This window comes from Phyllobates terribilis, unplaced genomic scaffold (genome assembly GCF_046119375.1).
Source record: "Phyllobates terribilis strain yellow unplaced genomic scaffold, ASM4611937v1 Scaffold_40__1_contigs__length_11209783, whole genome shotgun sequence".
NCBI lineage: Eukaryota > Metazoa > Chordata > Amphibia > Anura > Dendrobatidae > Phyllobates > Phyllobates terribilis.
Window position 1 is genome coordinate 4,877,349 of NW_027362800.1, and position 23,838 is coordinate 4,901,186.

Here is a 23,838-nt window from a genome sequence, read left to right on the forward strand (position 1 = left end):
CCTCAACACCGTTGGAAGGGAGGAGAACCAATTAAGGCGGGGGGTGGGGTGGAACGAGCAGCTGTCTACCCTTAGCAGGAGGGCTCCTGATTACATACCTCTCCTGCTGCTGCTGCTGCTGGCTGTCCAGCAGCAGACTGAAGGTGGCTGCTGCTGTGCACAGGTATATAAAGGCTCAGAGCCTATTATGACACGCGCAGCCAGCGTTCCATTGCCACATTCCATCTACTGCAGGCAGGATACCTGGCTGGCTGAATGTCGCTGAGAAGCTCACAGAGACCGCCATAAGCAACAGTTTAACAGAATGCCACAGACTAATCAACCAAACTTTTTGGGTTGGGTTCTCTTTTATAGTCTGCAGGCATTAAATGAAAGAAGTCAGTGTTCCAGCAGAGGGAGACAACGTTTCAGAAAAGGCATTGTAGCAAACCAAAAAAGAAATTTTAAGCGCAGCAGAGTAACCAGCGCACATACCTGTTAGCTCAGGTGAGTTTAAAAGGCTGCTGTTGATAACAAGGGCATTTGCTAAATAGATGGTGTGTGTGCAACAATATACTGAAAGGTCAATTATATTGTGCAGCTTATCTCACCACCTGTAGTTATTTAGGTGAAAGCTCCAAAATGCTTGCCTAATATGTCTGTTTATCCAAAAGGAAGTAAAAAGGGAGAGCTAGAAAGATAGCATTGCATCACATTACATGGCAATGCAATGCACAGTTGCTGAAGTTGAACCAAAATGAGCTTGTAATCTGGCTTCTGCAACTTTGAACATGAAAAATCCAATGAGGAGAAGAAAAGCAAAGCCAAAGAGTCCATCCCAAAATCCGACAAACAAGCAAAATGAACAAAAAACATTGAATTCAATTCTTTCTGATTTTAGAAACTGCATTAAAGAAGGGGTGCACCGGTCCTGGAGATACTGCAATACCAGGTCAATGCGTGGAGTGGACAGAGCAAGCTCTTTTTCCATCTCCCTGTTCTAAAAATCCATTTAATATATGGTCCCCAGATAGGGGACGTATCAGATATTAAACTGATAAGAACAGATACTACACTTGATCTTAGCCAAAAGGCCGAGAAGCGATAACCAGAATTGGTTTCAAACTACGGAGCCACCCAAGGATCCTGAAAAGTCCATTTGTGGAGATGAGCTCCTGGACTCCCGTTAAGAAGACATGTTGTCAACCTCTAGATCCCTTACATGCCTGCACTTTTCGGCTTGCTGCTGCTGCAATCCACGCGTTTTAGATCTGCATAACTCCACCTCTTTAAACACAGCACCTTCACCCCCTGCTGTTCCCACCCGCCTCAACACCGTTGGAAGGGAGGAGAACCAATTAAGGTGGGGGGTGGGGTGGAACGAGCAGCTGTCTACCCTTAGCAGGAGGGCTCCTGATTACATACCTCTCCTGCTGCTGCTGCTGGCTGTCCAGCAGCAGACTGAAGGTGGCTGCTGCTGTGCACAGGTATATAAAGGCTCAGAGCCTATTATGACACGCGCAGCCAGCGTTCCATTGCCACATTCCATCTACTGCAGGCAGGATAACTGGCTGGCTGAATGTCGCTGAGAAGCTCACAGAGACCGCCATAAGCAACAGTTTAACAGAATGCCACAGACTAATCAACCAAACTTTTTGGGTTGGGTTCTCTTTTATAGTCTGCAGGCATTAAATGAAAGAAGTCAGTGTTCCAGCAGAGGGAGACAACGTTTCAGAAAAGGCATTGTAGCAAACCAAAAAAGAAATTTTAAGCGCAGCAGAGTAACCAGCGCACATACCTGTTAGCTCAGGTGAGTTTAAAAGGCTGCTGTTGATAACAAGGGCATTTGCTAAATAGATGGTGTGTGTGCAACAATATACTGAAAGGTCAATTATATTGTGCAGCTTATCTCACCACCTGTAGTTATTTAGGTGAAAGCTCCAAAATGCTTGCCTAATATGTCTGTTTATCCAAAAGGAAGTAAAAAGGGAGAGCTAGAAAGATAGCATTGCATCACATTACATGGCAATGCAATGCACAGTTGCTGAAGTTGAACCAAAATGAGCTTGTAATCTGGCTTCTGCAACTTTGAACATGAAAAATCCAATGAGGAGAAGAAAAGCAAAGCCAAAGAGTCCATCCCAAAATCCGACAAACAAGCAAAATGAACAAAAAACATTGAATTCAATTCTTTCTGATTTTAGAAACTGCATTAAAGAAGGGGTGCACCGGTCCTGGAGATACTGCAATACCAGGTCAATGCGTGGAGTGGACAGAGCAAGCTCTTTTTCCATCTCCCTGTTCTAAAAATCCATTTAATATATGGTCCCCAGATAGGGGACGTATCAGATATTAAACTGTTAAGAACAGATACTACACTTGATCTTAGCCAAAAGGCCGAGAAGCGATAACCAGAATTGGTTTCAAACTACGGAGCCACCCAAGGATCCTGAAAAGTCCATTTGTGGAGATGAGCTCCTGGACTCCCGTTAAGAAGACATGTTGTCAACCTCTAGATCCCTTACATGCCTGCACTTTTCGGCTTGCTGCTGCTGCAATCCACGCGTTTTAGATCTGCATAACTCCACCTCTTTAAACACAGCACCTTCACCCCCTGCTGTTCCCACCCGCCTCAACACCGTTGGAAGGGAGGAGAACCAATTAAGGCGGGGGGTGGGGTGGAACGAGCAGCTGTCTACCATTAGCAGGAGGGCTCCTGATTACATACCTCTCCTGCTGCTGCTGCTGCTGGCTGTCCAGCAGCAGACTGAAGGTGGCTGCTGCTGTGCACAGGTATATAAAGGCTCAGAGCCTATTATGACACGCGCAGCCAGCGTTCCATTGCCACATTCCATCTACTGCAGGCAGGATACCTGGCTGGCTGAATGTCGCTGAGAAGCTTACAGAGACCGCCATAAGCAACAGTTTAACAGAATGCCACAGACTAATCAACCAAACTTTTTGGGTTGGGTTCTCTTTTATAGTCTGCAGGCATTAAATGAAAGAAGTCAGTGTTCCAGCAGAGGGAGACAACGTTTCAGAAAAGGCATTGTAGCAAACCAAAAAAGAAATTTTAAGCGCAGCAGAGTAACCAGCGCACATACCTGTTAGCTCAGGTGAGTTTAAAAGGCTGCTGTTGATAACAAGGGCATTTGCTAAATAGATGGTGTGTGTGCAACAATATACTGAAAGGTCAATTATATTGTGCAGCTTATCTCACCACCTGTAGTTATTTAGGTGAAAGCTCCAAAATGCTTGCCTAATATGTCTGTTTATCCAAAAGGAAGTAAAAAGGGAGAGCTAGAAAGATAGCATTGCATCACATTACATGGCAATGCAATGCACAGTTGCTGAAGTTGAACCAAAATGAGCTTGTAATCTGGCTTCTGCAACTTTGAACATGAAAAATCCAATGAGGAGAAGAAAAGCAAAGCCAAAGAGTCCATCCCAAAATCCGACAAACAAGCAAAATGAACAAAAAACATTGAATTCAATTCTTTCTGATTTTAGAAACTGCATTAAAGAAGGGGTGCACCGGTCCTGGAGATACTGCAATACCAGGTCAATGCGTGGAGTGGACAGAGCAAGCTCTTTTTCCATCTCCCTGTTCTAAAAATCCATTTAATATATGGTCCCCAGATAGGGGACGTATCAGATATTAAACTGATAAGAACAGATACTACACTTGATCTTAGCCAAAAGGCCGAGAAGCGATAACCAGAATTGATTTCAAACTACGGAGCCACCCAAGGATCCTGAAAAGTCCATTTGTGGAGATGAGCTCCTGGACTCCCGTTAAGAAGACATGTTGTCAACCTCTAGATCCCTTACATGCCTGCACTTTTCGGCTTGCTGCTGCTGCAATCCACGCGTTTTAGATCTGCATAACTCCACCTCTTTAAACACAGCACCTTCACCCCCTGCTGTTCCCACCCGCCTCAACACCGTTGGAAGGGAGGAGAACCAATTAAGGCGGGGGGTGGGGTGGAACGAGCAGCTGTCTACCCTTAGCAGGAGGGCTCCTGATTACATACCTCTCCTGCTGCTGCTGCTGCTGGCTGTCCAGCAGCAGACTGAAGGTGGCTGCTGCTGTGCACAGGTATATAAAGGCTCAGAGCCTATTATGACACGCGCAGCCAGCGTTCCATTGCCACATTCCATCTACTGCAGGCAGGATACCTGGCTGGCTGAATGTCGCTGAGAAGCTCACAGAGACCGCCATAAGCAACAGTTTAACAGAATGCCACAGACTAATCAACCAAACTTTTTGGGTTGGGTTCTCTTTTACAGTCTGCAGGCATTAAATGAAAGAAGTCAGTGTTCCAGCAGAGGGAGACAACGTTTCAGAAAAGGCTTTGTAGCAAACCAAAAAAGAAATTTTAAGCGCAGCAGAGTAACCAGCGCACATACCTGTTAGCTCAGGTGAGTTTAAAAGGCTGCTGTTGATAACAAGGGCATTTGCTAAATAGATGGTGTGTGTGCAACAATATACTGAAAGGTCAATTATATTGTGCAGCTTATCTCACCACCTGTAGTTATTTAGGTGAAAGCTCCAAAATGCTTGCCTAATATGTCTGTTTATCCAAAAGGAAGTAAAAAGGGAGAGCTAGAAAGATAGCATTGCATCACATTACATGGCAATGCAATGCACAGTTGCTGAAGTTGAACCAAAATGAGCTTGTAATCTGGCTTCTGCAACTTTGAACATGAAAAATCCAATGAGGAGAAGAAAAGCAAAGCCAAAGAGTCCATCCCAAAATCCGACAAACAAGCAAAATGAACAAAAAACATTGAATTCAATTCTTTCTGATTTTAGAAACTGCATTAAAGAAGGGGTGCACCGGTCCTGGAGATACTGCAATACCAGGTCAATGCGTGGAGTGGACAGAGCAAGCTCTTTTTCCATCTCCCTGTTCTAAAAATCCATTTAATATATGGTCCCCAGATAGGGGACGTATCAGATATTAAACTGATAAGAACAGATTTTTTGATTGAATATATCTTTTATTAGCACAAAAAATAAGTTAACAGACAGTGTACAGTGCCGCAGCCCAGTACACACAGAATTCTACATCATATTTACATAGCATGAGGATACGACGCACTAACTAGACACATCACACCCCTATGCTACACAAAACACTCAATCTGAAAGAAAAAGCATGTCAATCAATACAGTACGACGAACCGTGATAAGGGATGGGGATTGGGAAAAAGGGGATGGGGAGGGGAAAATCACAGGCCCGAAGCTTTATTGAAAGACAAGACACATAAGGGGAGAGGGGGAGGAGGGGTTTAGTCCTCGTCCTCGTCCTCCGGACCGTCCATGATGGAATAGTCTCTGAGCAGGCTGTGGATCAGCCTGCGGCAGTCCTGGATGGACATCCTCTCCCTCCTCAAGATGAGCCGGTTCCTGGCGACCCAAACGGCATCCTTGAAGCAGTTCATAAGGCGCCAAGCCTCCTGGATGGCTCCGACGGTATGAACCCCAGGGAAGAGTCCGTAAAGCACAGAATGGTGCGATAGGCTCGCCCTGGGGACAGAGTTCCTCAGGTCGTCCTCAAGTGCAGTCAATAGGCGCTGTGCAAATCCGCAGTCCCAAAAAGTGTGCAAAGATGTTTCCTCCACGAAGGGGCACCTTGGGCAGTACCGGGTCTTGCACAGGTTCCGGGCATGCATGAATGACCGGACGGGCAGTCCGCCCTGAATCGCCATCCACGACAAGTCCTTGTGCCCGTTGGTCAGCCTGTCAGACGACACATTTGTCCACACAGTCTCCAGCGTGTCCTGATGAAGTCCTGTGATGTTCTCCACGTCATCCTTGGCTCTGATTAGCTTGTGGATAGTTTTGGGCTTCCACAAGTCGGGCTTGAGTCCCTCCAGTTGATGCTCCCCCACAAATCGAACGACGTCTCCGTAGAACCATGGCGTCGTCCATTTGTAGGGGAAGGAGCTGTCCCACTTGTCCCAGCCGAGTCGCCTCCAAAGAGGAAGCAGGAAGAAGCGAGACATGGACCTGCCCGCGGAGCCATTCTTGACTTGCAAAGTCCGGCGGACACAATCACACACAAAAGAGGATCGCAGGAGGGTGGGGATATCTGGAACACCCTTCCCACCCTTGCGAGGCTCCTTGTACATGACGGCCCGCCTGACTCTGTCCATCTTGGATCCCCAGACAAAGTGAAACACTGTCCTGGTAATGGCCCTGCACACAGTGACGTGTGGGGGCCAGGCCTGCGCCGTGTACTGCAAGACGGGCAGGACCTCATTACGCAGGACGAGTGCCTTACCCTCACAAGTGAGGTGTCTGAGGCTCCAGAGTCCGATCCGTTGCTTCACCTTGGCCAAGCGTTCTTGCCAGGACTTGAGGGCCGCTCCTTCCTTCCCGAACCAGACTCCCAGCACCTTGAGGAAATCCGGTTGAATGTTGAAGGGGAAGGGGGCGGAGGAGGCCGGCTGCCAATCCCCGAAGAGCATGGCTTCCGACTTCCTGCAGTTGACTTTGGCCCCTGAAGCCCGGCCGAACCTCTCACACGTCTGGACGAGGGCGTCGACTGAACCACGATCAGCGCAGAAGACGGTGACGTCGTCCATGTAGAGCGAGCACTTGACCTCGTGTCGTCCCGGACCCGGTGCGGTGATCCCTCTGATCTCTCCATTCTGCCGGATAGCCTCTGCGAAGAGTTCTATAACACAAACAAAAAGAAGAGGTGATAGAGGGCAGCCTTGTCTGACCCCAGAGAGGACAGGGAAGGGGTCAGTCTTCCAGCCGTTCACCAACACCGAGCTGTGGATATCAAAATACATCAGACGGACATACGAACAAAACATGTTACCCAAACCTAACCGGTGCAGAGCTCGGCCCATGAACTCGTGGGAAACCCGGTCGAAGGCCTTCTCCTGATCCAAGGAGACCAGGGCCGCGTGTGCGCGGCGGACCTTGATGTACTCGACCGTGTCCCGCACGAGAGCGAGGCTGTCTGCGATGCGACGTCCAGGGATGCCGCAGGTCTGGTCCGGGTGGATGATCCGTCCGATGACCGTCTTAAGTCGTGTCGCCATCGTCTTGGCCAGGATCTTGTAGTCCACGTTGAGCAGAGTGATGGGACGCCAATTCCTCAGGTTGCACCTCTCTCCCTTCCGCTTGTACAGGATCGTGACCATTCCTTCCCTCAAAGATGGAGGCATTCTACCCTCCACCACCATCTCCTCGTACAGGTCCAACAGGTCCGGACAGATGAGGTCTCCCAGCGCTACATAGAGCTCCGCTGGAAGACCATCACTGCCCGGGGTCCTGCCGGTCCTAAAGGATTTAGCGGCAGAGAGCAATTCGCCCACCATCAGAGGTTTGTCCAAGGCTGCCGTGCCTGCAGGATCAAGATGGTTAGTGATACCTGACAGGAACTTATCAGCAGCGTCGGGGTCGGTAGTCTTGTGGGAGTAGAGTTCGCTGTAGAAGTCGCTGACGACCCTCATCACGTCCTCCTTCCCACGTCGCATGTTTCCGCTCTCGTCTCGCAGCTCGTTCAGGGGCGTGTGACCGGCATGAAGTTTCCTGAAAAAGAATGAGTTACATTTCTCACCCTTCTCCAGATTCTCCACTTTGGAACGGAAGATGATTCGCTTGGACTCCTCCTCAAAGTGCCTTTTCAGGCTCTTCTTGGTCTCCTCCAGCTCCTCCCTCACGTCCCAGCCGCAGTGAAGAAGGTCCTGCAGCGACCGCAGCTCGCGCTGCAGCCCTCTGAAGTCCCTCCTCTTCTCACACTCCTGTTGTCGACCCTTGGCCTGAAAGAAACAGCGAAACTCAAGTTTAACATATTCCCACCAATCAGAGACTGTTTGGAAGCTACCCTTGTAGGACTGCCACATTGCGTAGGCTGCTCTCAGCTCCTCCACGACTTCATCCTGAGCCAGCAGAGCACAATTCAGCTTCCAGGAGCCGGGGCCGGACGGAAAACCGTCGCCGAGGACACCTTGTAAGTGAATGGCTCTGTGGTCAGAGAAGAAGCAGGAGACCATCGAGTGCCTACTCTGCCTGACTGCCCGAGAGGTGAACACAAAGTCAATCCTGGAGCGGAGTGAGCCATCGGGTCGGCTCCACGAATAGTTCGTGGAGCCTCTCCCCATGGAGCCCACCACGTCCTGAAGAGAGGCCTCGGTTACCATCTCGATGAGCAGCTTGGACGTGATGTCCAACTTGGCAGATGTGCCAGAACTACGACCGTCCTCCTCGATGGGGCAGTTGAAATCCCCGGCCATCACTAAGGTCCTTGTGGTGGCAAGCTGAAGCCGCAGGGTCTGGAAAAGCTCCAAACGCTCATTCTTCAGTGGGGACGCATACACGTTGATGAACCTGACAGGTTCTCCCGCCCAGTTGCCATCTACAACAAGAGCCCTGCCGCAGATGAGCTCCTGGACGGACTCAAGCGTGAATGCGCCCCCCCTGATCAGAATTGCGACCCCCGCAGACTTGCAGTCACCCCCACCGGACCAGTAGGATGGACCGTGGGACCACTCCCTGGCCAGATGTTTGAAGGACCTAGAGGAGGGAAGGGAACATTCCTGCAACATATAAACATCACACAACTGGGAAGTAAGGAAGGCATAAATAGTCTGACGTCTGAACTTGTCCTTGATGCTCCTGACATTAATGGAAAATAAGTTAATATTAGCCATCATGTAGGGAAAAAAGAAAAAGTTAGCGCAGGCAATACACCTTAGTTACCACTCCGGTCGGGTGGTCCCTCGTCGGTGTTGACTGCTGGTAACGGGATCACCAGCAGGCCCTCTTCCTCCATCTGGTCAAGCAGCGCGGCCTCAATCTCGGCGACCACCAGTTCCTCCTCTTCTGGCTCGGCCACCAGGGTCTCAACCATGTGCTCCATCTCTTCTGGCTCAGGGAGGGTATCCTCCTTTTCGCCTACGAAATCCAGAATCTTCTTTTTGGAGGATTCAGTAGCAGGGCTGTCCTCCACCTTCCTCTTTCCCCGGGTTGGAACTGGGGAGACAAGAAGGGGAAAATCCTCCTCGGAATAGATAGCGGCGGGTGGAGGAAAGGTTAATTCCACCGCTACCATGGTCTGGGGAGGGAGAGTGGCTGCCGGGGCAGGGGAAAGGACACCTGCTGAGGAGTAGGGGAAGGAGGAAGAGGAAGTGGAATCCTCAGCAGGGGTGGCCGGGGTGGGGGGGGATTGGACGGGGGTGGCAGGGGGAGGGATCGAGAGAGGGGTGACAGAACTCTTACCCTCCTTTGACTTTTTCTTCTGCTTCGGAGCTGCTGGGACCGTCGCTGGGGCTTTGGCCACCGACTCCTTGACCGCTTTGGCCTTGGTCGTCTCGGCCTTGGCCGCTGGGGCCTTGGTCGTCGCGTCCTTGACCTTCACAGGCCTGGTCGTCGGGGCCTTGTCCTCCGTAGCTGGGGTCGTCGCAACCACCGATGCCCAGGATCTCTCACGCCTGGGGCAATCCTTGTACAGATGAGCCGCCAGCCCACACAGGTTGCAGGACGTCTTCTTCGGGCAGTCCTTCGAGCTGTGTCCCGTCACTCGACAAATCCTGCAGGCATCCTCCTTGCAGTCCTTCATCTCGTGGCCGTTCTTGCCGCATCTCCTGCAGTTCCGCGGCATGTCCGGGTAATAGATGAGGCCGTAGGAGTTGCCCAGGGAGAATGTCGGGGGCAGGTGCCGAAGTCCGTCTGAGTACGCCAGGTCCCTGTGAAGTCTAACGGTCACCGACCACTTACCTGTCCAGAAGCCGAGTCCATTCAGGATGTGAGAGGGTTCCTTCACAACCAAACAGAAGCGTCTCAGGAAGGTACAGATGTCTTGGCCTGGGGTGTGCGGGTTGCGCATGGAGACCGTGATCCTCCTTTCATCCCTCTGGATAGGGCAGCTACCTGTAAAGGCAGAGAAAGAATTATCCGGTCCTTTTGCGCTTACCATTTCCCAGAACCTCCTGCAGGTGTTCACAGTGGCGAAGGTGACGAAGAAGATCCCCGTCAAGAAGGTCTGGATGCTGAGGGTGTCCGACCTGGAGAAGCCTCGATCCAGCAGCATCTTCTGGCAGAACACGTCCGAGGACATGTCCGGCACCCTCCCATCCACTTCCTTCAGCTTCAGGGCCACCGTCTGCCGCATCCATGGCTCCAGGGCTGGAGCTTCGTGGCGGGGCTTCTGGGGTCCCTTCTGCTGGCCAGTCGTGGAGGCAGAGTCCTTGGGGTCAGAATCGGCTCCTGGCTGGGCCCTCCTGGCTGTCCCCAGCTCCAGGCTCTTCTTTTCGGCCTTCCTCGCAGCGCTTGCCATGGCTTTCCTCCTGCAGTTACTTCTTGGAGCTGGATCTGGAACTCTTCCCGGAATGGGTGGAGCTATGCAGATTCTTCTCCCGTCGTGTTCTGGACAAATTCCCCGAAAGGTCTTTGTCTCGATGATTTTCTTCCTCGAAGATTCCACAGGACAGCCCGATTCTTCTCCGAGTCTTCGTCTTCTTCTGGATTCTTTAGAGCTTCTTCCTCCCACCGATATCCGCCTTCGTTCTCTGATGTCAGCTGGGCTCCGAAGCTCTTCTCCTTCCGAGTTCGATCGCTCTCGTCAAGTGTAGATCGTAGCTCTTGTGTTCTTAAAAGAACAGATACTACACTTGATCTTAGCCAAAAGGCCGAGAAGCGATAACCAGAATTGGTTTCAAACTACGGAGCCACCCAAGGATCCTGAAAAGTCCATTTGTGGAGATGAGCTCCTGGACTCCCGTTAAGAAGACATGTTGTCAACCTCTAGATCCCTTACATGCCTGCACTTTTCGGCTTGCTGCTGCTGCAATCCACGCGTTTTAGATCTGCATAACTCCACCTCTTTAAACACAGCACCTTCACCCCCTGCTGTTCCCACCCGCCTCAAAACCGTTGGAAGGGAGGAGAACCAATTAAGGCGGGGGGTGGGGTGGAACGAGCAGCTGTCTACCCTTAGCAGGAGGGCTCCTGATTACATACCTCTCCTGCTGCTGCTGCTGCTGGCTGTCCAGCAGCAGACTGAAGGTGGCTGCTGCTGTGCACAGGTATATAAAGGCTCAGAGCCTATTATGACACGCGCAGCCAGCGTTCCATTGCCACATTCCATCTACTGCAGGCAGGATACCTGGCTGGCTGAATGTCGCTGAGAAGCTCACAGAGACCGCCATAAGCAACAGTTTAACAGAATGCCACAGACTAATCAACCAAACTTTTTGGGTTGGGTTCTCTTTTATAGTCTGCAGGCATTAAATGAAAGAAGTCAGTGTTCCAGCAGAGGGAGACAACGTTTCAGAAAAGGCATTGTAGCAAACCAAAAAAGAAATTTTAAGCGCAGCAGAGTAACCAGCGCACATACCTGTTAGCTCAGGTGAGTTTAAAAGGCTGCTGTTGATAACAAGGGCATTTGCTAAATAGATGGTGTGTGTGCAACAATATACTGAAAGGTCAATTATATTGTGCAGCTTATCTCACCACCTGTAGTTATTTAGGTGAAAGCTCCAAAATGCTTGCCTAATATGTCTGTTTATCCAAAAGGAAGTAAAAAGGGAGAGCTAGAAAGATAGCATTGCATCACATTACATGGCAATGCAATGCACAGTTGCTGAAGTTGAACCAAAATGAGCTTGTAATCTGGCTTCTGCAACTTTGAACATGAAAAATCCAATGAGGAGAAGAAAAGCAAAGCCAAAGAGTCCATCCCAAAATCCGACAAACAAGCAAAATGAACAAAAAACATTGAATTCAATTCTTTCTGATTTTAGAAACTGCATTAAAGAAGGGGTGCACCGGTCCTGGAGATACTGCAATACCAGGTCAATGCGTGGAGTGGACAGAGCAAGCTCTTTTTCCATCTCCCTGTTCTAAAAATCCATTTAATATATGGTCCCCAGATAGGGGACGTATCAGATATTAAACTGATAAGAACAGATACTACACTTGATCTTAGCCAAAAGGCCGAGAAGCGATAACCAGAATTGGTTTCAAACTACGGAGCCACCCAAGGATCCTGAAAAGTCCATTTGTGGAGATGAGCTCCTGGACTCCCGTTAAGAAGACATGTTGTCAACCTCTAGATCCCTTACATGCCTGCACTTTTCGGCTTGCTGCTGCTGCAATCCACGCGTTTTAGATCTGCATAACTCCACCTCTTTAAACACAGCACCTTCACCCCCTGCTGTTCCCACCCGCCTCAACACCGTTGGAAGGGAGGAGAACCAATTAAGGCGGGGGGTGGGGTGGAACGAGCAGCTGTCTACCCTTAGCAGGAGGGCTCCTGATTACATACCTCTCCTGCTGCTGCTGCTGGCTGTCCAGCAGCAGACTGAAGGTGGCTGCTGCTGTGCACAGGTATATAAAGGCTCAGAGCCTATTATGACACGCGCAGCCAGCGTTCCATTGCCACATTCCATCTACTGCAGGCAGGATACCTGGCTGGCTGAATGTCGCTGAGAAGCTCACAGAGATCGCCATAAGCAACAGTTTAACAGAATGCCACAGACTAATCAACCAAACTTTTTGGGTTGGGTTCTCTTTTATAGTCTGCAGGCATTAAATGAAAGAAGTCAGTGTTCCAGCAGAGGGAGACAACGTTTCAGAAAAGGCATTGTAGCAAACCAAAAAAGAAATTTTAAGCGCAGCAGAGTAACCAGCGCACATACCTGTTAGCTCAGGTGAGTTTAAAAGGCTGCTGTTGATAACAAGGGCATTTGCTAAATAGATGGTGTGTGTGCAACAATATACTGAAAGGTCAATTATATTGTGCAGCTTATCTCACCACCTGTAGTTATTTAGGTGAAAGCTCCAAAATGCTTGCCTAATATGTCTGTTTATCCAAAAGGAAGTAAAAAGGGAGAGCTAGAAAGATAGCATTGCATCACATTACATGGCAATGCAATGCACAGTTGCTGAAGTTGAACCAAAATGAGCTTGTAATCTGGCTTCTGCAACTTTGAACATGAAAAATCCAATGAGGAGAAGAAAAGCAAAGCCAAAGAGTCCATCCCAAAATCCGACAAACAAGCAAAATGAACAAAAAACATTGAATTCAATTCTTTCTGATTTTAGAAACTGCATTAAAGAAGGGGTGCACCGGTCCTGGAGATACTGCAATACCAGGTCAATGCGTGGAGTGGACAGAGCAAGCTCTTTTTCCATCTCCCTGTTCTAAAAATCCATTTAATATATGGTCCCCAGATAGGGGACGTATCAGATATTAAACTGATAAGAACAGATACTACACTTGATCTTAGCCAAAAGGCCGAGAAGCGATAACCAGAATTGGTTTCAAACTACGGAGCCACCCAAGGATCCTGAAAAGTCCATTTGTGGAGATGAGCTCCTGGACTCCCGTTAAGAAGACATGTTGTCAACCTCTAGATCCCTTACATGCCTGCACTTTTCGGCTTGCTGCTGCTGCAATCCACGCGTCTTAGATCTGCATAACTCCACCTCTTTAAACACAGCACCTTCACCCCCTGCTGTTCCCACCCGCCTCAACACCGTTGGAAGGGAGGAGAACCAATTAAGGCGGGGGGTGGGGTGGAACGAGCAGCTGTCTACCCTTAGCAGGAGGGCTCCTGATTACATACCTCTCCTGCTGCTGCTGCTGCTGGCTGTCCAGCAGCAGACTGAAGGTGGCTGCTGCTGTGCACAGGTATATAAAGGCTCAGAGCCTATTATGACACGCGCAGCCAGCGTTCCATTGCCACATTCCATCTACTGCAGGCAGGATACCTGGCTGGCTGAATGTCGCTGAGAAGCTCACAGAGACCGCCATAAGCAACAGTTTAACAGAATGCCACAGACTAATCAACCAAACTTTTTGGGTTGGGTTCTCTTTTATAGTCTGCAGGCATTAAATGAAAGAAGTCAGTGTTCCAGCAGAGGGAGACAACGTTTCAGAAAAGGCATTGTAGCAAACCAAAAAAGAAATTTTAAGCGCAGCAGAGTAACCAGCGCACATACCTGTTAGCTCAGGTGAGTTTAAAAGGCTGCTGTTGATAACAAGGGCATTTGCTAAATAGATGGTGTGTGTGCAACAATATACTGAAAGGTCAATTATATTGTGCAGCTTATCTCACCACCTGTAGTTATTTAGGTGAAAGCTCCAAAATGCTTGCCTAATATGTCTGTTTATCCAAAAGGAAGTAAAAAGGGAGAGCTAGAAAGATAGCATTGCATCACATTACATGGCAATGCAATGCACAGTTGCTGAAGTTGAACCAAAATGAGCTTGTAATCTGGCTTCTGCAACTTTGAACATGAAAAATCCAATGAGGAGAAGAAAAGCAAAGCCAAAGAGTCCATCCCAAAATCCGACAAACAAGCAAAATGAACAAAAAACATTGAATTCAATTCTTTCTGATTTTAGAAACTGCATTAAAGAAGGGGTGCACCGGTCCTGGAGATACTGCAATACCAGGTCAATGCGTGGAGTGGACAGAGCAAGCTCTTTTTCCATCTCCCTGTTCTAAAAATCCATTTAATATATGGTCCCCAGATAGGGGACGTATCAGATATTAAACTGATAAGAACAGATTTTTTTTTTTTAATTTGGCTATCCCCTGCAGAGGGATAAAACCGTTTATTAAAACTTTAACAAATTACAAGCATAATTACACAAATACCAAACGTTAAAAGACAAATGAAATTTACAAAACAAAAAAATACAAAGATTTTAAATAATTAGGTTCCATTGGTCAACAAGCCATTTTTTGGAAATATGTACATTCTTCTTTTTGTCAATTAAATAATAAGTATACATTTCACATAAACATAAACTTAAAACATCATTCACTGATAAAACATCTTGTTTAAAAATAGCAATGTTGCGCGCTTTCCAGAGAGATGACTTGGCGCAGTTCACTGTCTTCCAAGCCATTGTGTACTGGTCCATTGTGGGGCATTCCATAAGTCCGTATAGCACAGTTTTATATGTAAAGTCCTTGAGGTCTGCCACCCTTTCCAGTAGGGGGAGCAGTCTTCTCCAGAAATCCTTTGCAAAATTACATGTCCATAATAGATGTTCCACCGTTTCCTCGTCTTGGCATCCGGCTCTTGGGCAGATGGCAGACCTCACAAATCCTCTTCTGTATTGGAATGCCCGGCAAGGAAGACAGCGGTGCATGCAACTCCAAGCCAGATCTCTCTGTTCATTAAAAAGATAAAAAACGTTAATCATTTTCCAGATAGACATAGATTTGTCATCATCATATCTGTCAACATTACATATTTCCTCACTTTTACGTATTTCTTTAATTAGTTTCTTACTATTTCTTAATTCCTCTATTTTCTTAGTCCCTAAATTAAAATCGGACACTATTTTCCTTAAAATCTCATAATGCGTCGACAAATTAAAAGCATGGGGCACAGATATATTAACTTCATACCATCCAAACTTTCTCATAAAAAATCCTGTATTAAAACGCATAAAAAAGGACCAATAGTGATTCTTAAAAAGGGCATTAAAACAGTAAACGAACAGATGGATTAAAAGAAACCTATTAAAATCTGGAAAATCTTTACCACCTTTTACTTTTGATTTCATCACGATTTCTCTTTTCAGCTTTTCCATTTTTGAGTTCCAAAAGAAGGTAAAACAGGTTTTGGTTATCTTTTTTAAAACATTAACAGGCGGGGGGAAAACCATGCTAAGATACAATAAAAGAGGTAAAATCACCATCTTTAAAACCAATACTTTACCCTCCATTGTAAGTCTCCTCATGTTCCACATACATATTTTCGTATTTACTTTCTGTGTAACTGTTTCCCAACTATTATAACCATCATTATTTTCAGTGAATGATATACCTAAAATGGAAATGGATTCGGAGACATTAATTGGTACATCACGTAAAATCATCCCCCCAACACTTAAAATGTTACACTTATTAAAATTGATTTTAAAACCAGAAGCTAGGCAAAAGGATTGCAATTGATGGAGAGTGGCCGTAAGTGATGGTGCATCTGTACACAAGACCGCCACGTCATCCATGTAGCCTACAACCTTGGCCTCCAAACCACCGCTTCCAGGCAGAGGGACACCGCATATCTGTTTATTTTGGCGTATTGCACATAACATTGGTTCCAGTGCACAGATAAACAGTAGGGGGGACAGAGGGCATCCCTGTTTCACCCCTGACCGTAAAAATACCTCTTGTGTCTTAAAACCATTCACTAAAATCTTACTTGTACAATCCTTGTAAAATGCTTTAAGCGATAGTAAAAACCCTTCTGGTATGCCCATTTTCTCTAAAACTTTAAAAAGATAAAAGTGTGAGACACGGTCAAATGCTTTTTCAAAATCAATAGATAAAATCGCCATTTTCCCCTTTCTGTCTTTCACATCCTCAATACAGTCTTTCACTAAATTCAGATTGTCCCATATACTGCGCCCCGGCACCCCACACACTTGATTAGAATGAATAACTTTGCTGATGACTTCTTTTAGACGATTTGCACAAATTTTAGCCATTATTTTATGGTCACAATTTAAAAGTGTTATTGGTCTCCAGTTTTCTAATTTTGATTTATCGCCTTTTTTGTATAGGAGGGAGACTTCACCTTTCTTCCAGGAATTTAATAAAACCTTATTATTAAAAACCTCAGTAAACAAATAAAACAAATCATCTTTTAAAATATCATAAAAACATACATAAAATTCTATTGGGATGCCATCAGGACCAGGGACCTTTCCAGTTTTAAAACTTTTAATAGTTTTTAACACTTCTTGTTCCGTTAAAACTTGGGATAAAAACTCTTGGGATGCGGGATCTAAAACAGCTGTTAGTCCTTGCAGCGAATCATCCATTAATTTATTATCTATATTTTTTCCATTAAAAAGATTAGAAAAAAAACCCTCAACTTTACCCAGCATATTTTTTATATTATTCTCACCATCTATATGGTCAATTATCACTTTTTCTTTTTTATTTTTCCTAAAAAAATATCTGGAACACTTTTCATTTTCTTCTATATGTTGTACTCTAGAACGAAAAATTATCTCTTTTCCTTTTTGTTCTAGCCATTTTGAAATCTCTTCTTTTAAGTTTGAAATATCAACTTGTACATCTATCCCATTGTCTCTGAGCTTAAATAATGTTTGTAGGCGGGTATTTAAAATTCTATATTCTTCATATTTTTCTTTGGCTCTACATATACTCTTTTTAATAAAAAAGTCTTTTATTTTTACTTTCATTCTATCCCACCATACACTCATAGTCTCATTTGTTTTTTTCCCTTTTCTACATTTCCTATAAAACTCAATAAAATCTGATAAAATCTGCGGGTCGGTTAAAAGGGATACGTTCATTTTCCAGCTTTTCTTACCACATTTTTTGTTGTCATTTACTTTTATGGTAAAGGATAAAAGTTTATGGTCTGAAAATATATTAGTTAAAACTTCACATTTGGCAGGTATTGTTTTATCTGAACCAAAAATAAAATCAATCCTAGAGCTACAATTAGCATTGCTCCAAGTGAAACCGGCGTCCTCTGGGCTATCACTATGACACTCTTTATATATGTCTATCAATTTAGCATCTTTGACTATATCATGTAGCATACCTGAGGTTTTATCGTAGTTCCTGCTTACAGAGCTGGAGCGCCGGTTTTCACCTTTTAAAACACAATTAAAATCCCCTGCTAAGATAAAAGGTTCAGAGTTATTAATAAATAATGGTAAAAGATCAAGCATTTCGGCTCTTTCATTTTTCTCTGTTGATCCATAAAAATTTAAAAACTGCCATCTAATACCATCAATAAAAGCTTTCACTAATAAAATACGACCTGGTAAAATTTCCTGAATAAAATCAATTAAAACGTTCCCTTTAAAAAGTATGGCTACACCCGCTGATCCTGCAGCATTCGATCCGGACCAGACAGATGGCCCACACTTCCACTCATCTTTATATTTTTGATATGACATTTCATGTGGGATATTACATTCTTGCAGAAAAAATACAGATGCAGTAAAACACGTAAAAAAATTAAAAAGAGCAGTTCTTCTCGTGTTAGATTTTATGCCTCTCACGTTGAGGGAAATACCTTTGAGTTCAGCCATCATTAGAAAATGTAGAAATTTTACTTAGGTAACTAAGAGCAACGGATTTACCTGTTCGATGAACCTGATCAGACCACTGGGCTTGCGCCTCCCTCCTCATCTGATAGTATCGTCACGAGAGTCTCCGTGGAGGAGGAAAGATTACCACATTTATATAAACCCGACGCTACACTGGCATAGCTCGGAGGGCTGGCTGGCAGAACCCGCTGGGTCTCCATTGGCTGGCCATGCAGTTCCTCATCAGGTGGGTCTCCGAGGGGTTCCGCCGCCCCTGTTTGACCTGTAGAAGGTCGTCCTATAGGAGGAGGTTGCGCACAAGGCAGAGCCTCTGACTCTTCAGAGGCAGCAAGATCCCGGTCCCCACCTGTAGCAGCGGAGACCGAAACCCCTGAGGGTCCAGGGTCCACGTCCCCTTCTGGAGAAGTGTCCATCTGTTCACCTCCTGCTGCCTCCTCCGAACCACCCTTTTTCTTTTTCTTAGGACCCACCTTTATCCACTCAGCGCCCTCAGCACTAGGAGACCCAGACTGGGCATGGGCTTCTGTGTCGGCCTTTTGCCGGTCCCTTTTGACCTTACCAGTAGTGCCCTTCTGCTCCTTCTCAGCCCTCCTTTTGGACTCCCGCAGGTCCTGCAGCCAGGTTTTGGGATTTGGTATTTTACCTGTCATAGACTCTGGAGACACTTCACTATTTGGTACGCCCTTATTGTCTCCAGAGGCTCCAGGTTGTTGTTCCTCCTCCTGAGGGGTGGTCTGATCTTTTGGTCCTTGGTCGGACGTCTTGGACTTCCCATTTTGCTCATCTTCCCGAAATCTGTGAGGGCAAGAAAAATAAAAGTGACCTGGAGTCTGGCAAAAACTGCATTTCTTTTCCTTAGGGCATTCTTTTGTCTCATGTTCTTCACTAGCACAATTTCTACATGATACATGACAGTTTTCTTTTGAATGACCATAGCGCCCACAATTTCTGCAATATACTGGCATCCCAGAAAAGAAGAAATCCCCATTTGTTTGCCCAATTTTGAAACGGGCAGGGGGGAGCCGTATACCACCTGGTGTATTTGGATCTCTTGTACACTTCACAAGGAATTTCCACTTAGATGTCCATATGTTATACTCGTTTAATATCTTCCCAATACATTTAACACTTTTAAAATAAATTGCTAGAAATGACATTACTTCTGGAGCAGAAACAAAGGGCGAAAATATTTTTACAATAACCAGTCTTACCTCATCCAGGACGTGCTCAACAATTTGTATCCCTTTCAAAACAGGACTATTTTCAACTTTTTTTAACTTTTCTAGTACATCTCTAAAAATACCTTCTCCGGTGAATGTGATGTCATAGTCACCTCTTCTGGGATAATCCTGGATGGAGAGAATTTCATTACTTTGTACGCCAAGAAGGTTCCTGAGCACGTCCTGGACTACATACCCTAATTTCCTCATATCCGAGCCACCCGCCGTGAAGTGAACTCGGATAGAGTTTTTTAGCCTCGCATAAAGAGGCACGAGGTTAGGGTCAACCTCCATGGAAAAACGCAACAAGGTTGCAAATTGCAGCCGCTTGCAATCTGCGCTCCCAGTGTTCTTGCAGCGAAAAACACCTGGAAGCTGGGGGATCGCAACTCGTTACCCTGGGACTAAGCCCTCTCCCTAATAGCAGCAAGCAGGTTAAGTCCACCAAAGTGGACGATCCTGCCAGGCCAAGGAGAGGGGTACCCGAGTGCCCTTCAACCACAATCTCCTGCAATAAAGCACTTGATCGTAGCCAAAAGGCCGAGAAGCGATAACCAGAATTGGTTTCCGACTACGGTGCCACCCAAGGATTCTGAAAAGTCCATTTGTGGAGATGGCCACCTGGACTCCCGTTAAGAAGACATGCTGTCAACCTCTAGATCCCTCACATGCCTGCACTTTTCGGCTTGCTGCTGCTGCAATCCACGCGTTTTAGATCTGCATAACTCCACCTCTTTTAGCACAGTACCCTCAACCCCCGGCTGTTCCCACCCGCCTCAACACCGTTGGAAGGGAGGAGAACCAATTAAGGCGGGGGGGTGGTGGAACGAGCAGCTGTCTACCCTTAGCAGGAGGGTTGCTGATTAATTACCTCTCCTGCTGCTGCTGCTGCTGGCTGTCCAGCAGCAGACTGAAGGTGGCTGCTGCTGTGCGCAGGTATATAAAGGCTCAGAGCCTATTATGACACGCGCAGCCAGCGTTCCATTGCCACATTCCGTCTACTGCAGGCGGGATACCTGGATGGCTGAATGTCACTGAGAAGCTCACAGAGACCGCCATAAGCAACAGTTTAAAAGAATGCCACAGACTAATCAACCAAACTTTTTGGGTTGGTTTCTCTTTTATAGTCTGCAGGCATTAAATGAAAGAAGTCAGTGTTCCAGCAGAGGGAGACAACGTTTCAGAAAAGGCATTGTAGCAAACCAAAAAAGAAATTTTAAGCGCAGCAGAGTAACCAGCTCACATACCTGTTAGCTCAGGTGAGTTTAAAAGGCTGCTGTTGATAACAAGGGCATTTGCTAAATAGATGGTGTGTGTGCAACAATATACTGAAAGGTCAATTATATTGTGCAGCTTATCTCACCACCTGTAGTTATTTAGGTGAAAGCTCCAAAATGCTTGCCTAATATGTCTGTTTATCCAAAAGGAAGTATAGAGGGAGAGCTAGATAGATAGCATTGCATTACATTACATTACATGGCAATGCAATGCACAGTTGCTGAAGTTGAACCAAAATGAGCTTGTCATCTGGCTTCTGCAACTTTTAACATGAAAAATCCAATGAGGAGAAGAAAAGCAAAGCCAAAGAGTCCATCCCAAAATCCGACAAACAAGCAAAATGAACAAAAAGCATTGAATTCAATTCTTTCTGATTTTAGAAACTGCATTAAAGAAGGGGTGCACCGGTCCTGGAGATACTGCAATACCAGGTCAATGCGTGGAGTGGACAGAGCAAGCTCTTTTTCCATCTCCCTGTTCTAAAAATCCATTTAATATATGGTCCCTAGATAGGGGACGTATCAGATATTAAACTGATAAGAACAGATACTACACTTGATCTTAGCCAAAAGGCCGAGAAGCGATAACCAGAATTGGTTTCCGACTACGGTGCCACCCAAGGATTCTGAAAAGTCCATTTGTGGAGATGGCCACCTGGACTCCCGTTAAGAAGACATGCTGTCAACCTCTAGATCCCTCACATGCCTGCACTTTTCGGCTTGCTGCTGCTGCAATCCACGCGTTTTAGATCTGCATAACTCCACCTCTTTTAGCACAGTACCCTCAACCCCCGGCTGTTCCCACCCGCCTCAACACCGTTGGAAGGGAGGAGAACCAATTAAGGCGGGGGGGGGGGTGGAACGAGCAGCTGTCTACCCTTAGCAGGAGGGTTGCTGATTAATTACCTCTCCTGCTGCTGCTGCTGCTGGCTGTCCAGCAGCAGACTGAAGGTGGCTGCTGCTGTGCGCAGGTATATAAAGGCTCAGAGCCTATTATGACACGCGCAGCCAGCGTTCCATTGCCACATTCCGTCTACTGCAGGCGGGATACCTGGATGGCTGAATGTCACTGAGAAGCTCACAGAGACCGCCATAAGCAACAGTTTAAAAGAATGCCACAGACTAATCAACCAAACTTTTTGGGTTGGTTTCTCTTTTATAGTCTGCAGGCATTAAATGAAAGAAGTCAGTGTTCCAGCAGAGGGAGACAACGTTTCAGAAAAGGCATTGTAGCAAACCAAAAAAGAAATTTTAAGCGCAGCAGAGTAACCAGCTCACATACCTGTTAGCTCAGGTGAGTTTAAAAGGCTGCTGTTGATAACAAGGGCATTTGCTAAATAGATGGTGTGTGTGCAACAATATACTGAAAGGTCAATTATATTGTGCAGCTTATCTCACCACCTGTAGTTATTTAGGTGAAAGCTCCAAAATGCTTGCCTAATATGTCTGTTTATCCAAAAGGAAGTATAGAGGGAGAGCTAGATAGATAGCATTGCATTACATTACATTACATGGCAATGCAATGCACAGTTGCTGAAGTTGAACCAAAATGAGCTTGTCATCTGGCTTCTGCAACTTTTAACATGAAAAATCCAATGAGGAGAAGAAAAGCAAAGCCAAAGAGTCCATCCCAAAATCCGACAAACAAGCAAAATGAACAAAAAGCATTGAATTCAATTCTTTCTGATTTTAGAAACTGCATTAAAGAAGGGGTGCACCGGTCCTGGAGATACTGCAATACCAGGTCAATGCGTGGAGTGGACAGAGCAAGCTCTTTTTTCTATCTCCCTGTTCTAAAAATCCATTTAATATATGGTCCCCAGATAGGGGACGTATCAGATATTAAACTGATAAGAACAGATTTTTTTTTAATTTGGCTATCCCCCACATGGGGATAAAAACCGTTTATTTAAAATTTAACAAATTACAGAAATAAAACCATTACATCCACATTACACTTTCGGGACTTCAAAGAAAAATAAAAATTCCATCACAGCAAATTTTACAAGACTTCAAATATTCCATAGGTTAAAAAGCCATTTGCCTGCCAACGTTACATTCTTTTTCCTGTCCAATAAATAGTATATGTACATTTCACTTTTACAAAAGGCTAAAACATCATCTACTGGTAACATTTCATGTTTAAAAACAGCAATATTTCTAGCATTCCAGAGCGCTATCTTGGCACAATTCACTATCTTCCACGCCATTATTTTTTGGTCCATTGTTGGGCATTCCAGAAGACCATATAACACTGATGCAAAATTAAAGTCCTTGAGGTCCACCATTTTCTCCAGCAGGGGGATTAGTCTTCTCCAGAACTCTTTAGCAAAAGCACAAGTCCATAAAAGATGCTTCACTGTCTCTTCTTCTTGACAACCTTCTCTTGGGCAGATGGCAGACCTCACAAAACCTCTTCTGTACTGGAATGCCCGGCAAGGAAGACAGTGGTGTGCGCAGCTCCAAGACATGTCTTTCTGTACATTAAAAAGATAAGGGGCTTTAATCATTTTCCATATGTGTACAGTTTTGTCATCATCATAACGTTCAATATCACACAACGTCACATCAGTACTAATTTGTTTGAGTAGTGTCTTGCTGTTACATAGATCCCCTGTCTGTTTCTTATTCAATTTAAAATCAAGAATAATTTTCTTTAAAATCTCATAATGTTCAGGTAGGTTAAAAGCATAAGGAGAGGATAAAACCGTTTCAAACCAACCAAACCTTCTCATGAGAAAACCAGTGTTAAAACGCATAAAATAGGAAAGGTAATTATCTTTAAAAAGGGTTTTAAAACAGAAACAGAAAAAATGTATTAAAAGAAACTTATCTAAAACAGGGAAATCTTTCCCACCTTTAACCTTTGGCTTTGTCACAATTTCTCTTTTGAGTTTCTCCATTTTTGAGCCCCAAAAAAAGGTAAAACATACTTTTGTAATTCGTTTCAACAAATTTGTAGGAGGGGGGAACACCAAACTAAGATATAACAGGATAGGTAATATCACCATTTTTACAATCAGAACTTTACCTTCCATTGACAGCTTTCTCATATTCCACATGCAGATTTTCTGATTAATTTTCTGTGCTGCCGCATCCCAGCTATTAAAACCATTATTAGATTCATTAAAAGAAACACCTAAAATAGTAATGGAATCTGTAACTGCAATTGGTACATCATGTAAACTCATCCCCCCGACATTTAAAATATTACATTTAGTAAGATTAATTTTAAAACCGGAAACTGTACAAAAAGACTGAATTTGGCTTATCGTTTTT

The 23,838-nt window shown here is 45.5% G+C and overlaps 9 non-coding genes and 1 pseudogene across 9 annotated transcripts; all 10 read right to left on the reverse strand.

The window, feature by feature from the left end:
• Positions 1-894: 894 nt before the first annotated feature.
• Positions 895-1,085, reverse strand: LOC141187654 (U2 spliceosomal RNA). Its single transcript, XR_012261819.1, has one exon. It is a non-coding gene; the product is annotated as a U2 spliceosomal RNA (small nuclear RNA).
• Positions 1,086-2,197: 1,112 nt separating this feature from the next.
• Positions 2,198-2,388, reverse strand: LOC141185287 (U2 spliceosomal RNA). Its single transcript, XR_012259964.1, has one exon. It is a non-coding gene; the product is annotated as a U2 spliceosomal RNA (small nuclear RNA).
• Positions 2,389-3,503: 1,115 nt separating this feature from the next.
• LOC141187655 (U2 spliceosomal RNA) lies at positions 3,504-3,694 on the reverse strand. The gene has a single exon (XR_012261820.1). It is a non-coding gene; the product is annotated as a U2 spliceosomal RNA (small nuclear RNA).
• A 1,115-nt stretch (positions 3,695-4,809) lies between these two features.
• LOC141185684 (U2 spliceosomal RNA) lies at positions 4,810-5,002 on the reverse strand. The gene has a single exon (XR_012260320.1). It is a non-coding gene; the product is annotated as a U2 spliceosomal RNA (small nuclear RNA).
• Positions 5,003-10,566: 5,564 nt separating this feature from the next.
• Positions 10,567-10,644, reverse strand: LOC141186070 (U2 spliceosomal RNA; annotated as a pseudogene).
• A 1,115-nt stretch (positions 10,645-11,759) lies between these two features.
• On the reverse strand, positions 11,760-11,950 carry LOC141187656 (U2 spliceosomal RNA). Its single transcript, XR_012261821.1, has one exon. It is a non-coding gene; the product is annotated as a U2 spliceosomal RNA (small nuclear RNA).
• Positions 11,951-13,062: 1,112 nt separating this feature from the next.
• Positions 13,063-13,253, reverse strand: LOC141187657 (U2 spliceosomal RNA). Its single transcript, XR_012261822.1, has one exon. It is a non-coding gene; the product is annotated as a U2 spliceosomal RNA (small nuclear RNA).
• A 1,115-nt stretch (positions 13,254-14,368) lies between these two features.
• Positions 14,369-14,559, reverse strand: LOC141185831 (U2 spliceosomal RNA). The gene has a single exon (XR_012260437.1). It is a non-coding gene; the product is annotated as a U2 spliceosomal RNA (small nuclear RNA).
• Positions 14,560-20,954: 6,395 nt separating this feature from the next.
• On the reverse strand, positions 20,955-21,145 carry LOC141184949 (U2 spliceosomal RNA). The gene has a single exon (XR_012259656.1). It is a non-coding gene; the product is annotated as a U2 spliceosomal RNA (small nuclear RNA).
• Positions 21,146-22,266: 1,121 nt separating this feature from the next.
• LOC141185951 (U2 spliceosomal RNA) lies at positions 22,267-22,464 on the reverse strand. Its single transcript, XR_012260528.1, has one exon. It is a non-coding gene; the product is annotated as a U2 spliceosomal RNA (small nuclear RNA).
• Positions 22,465-23,838: the final 1,374 nt, after the last annotated feature.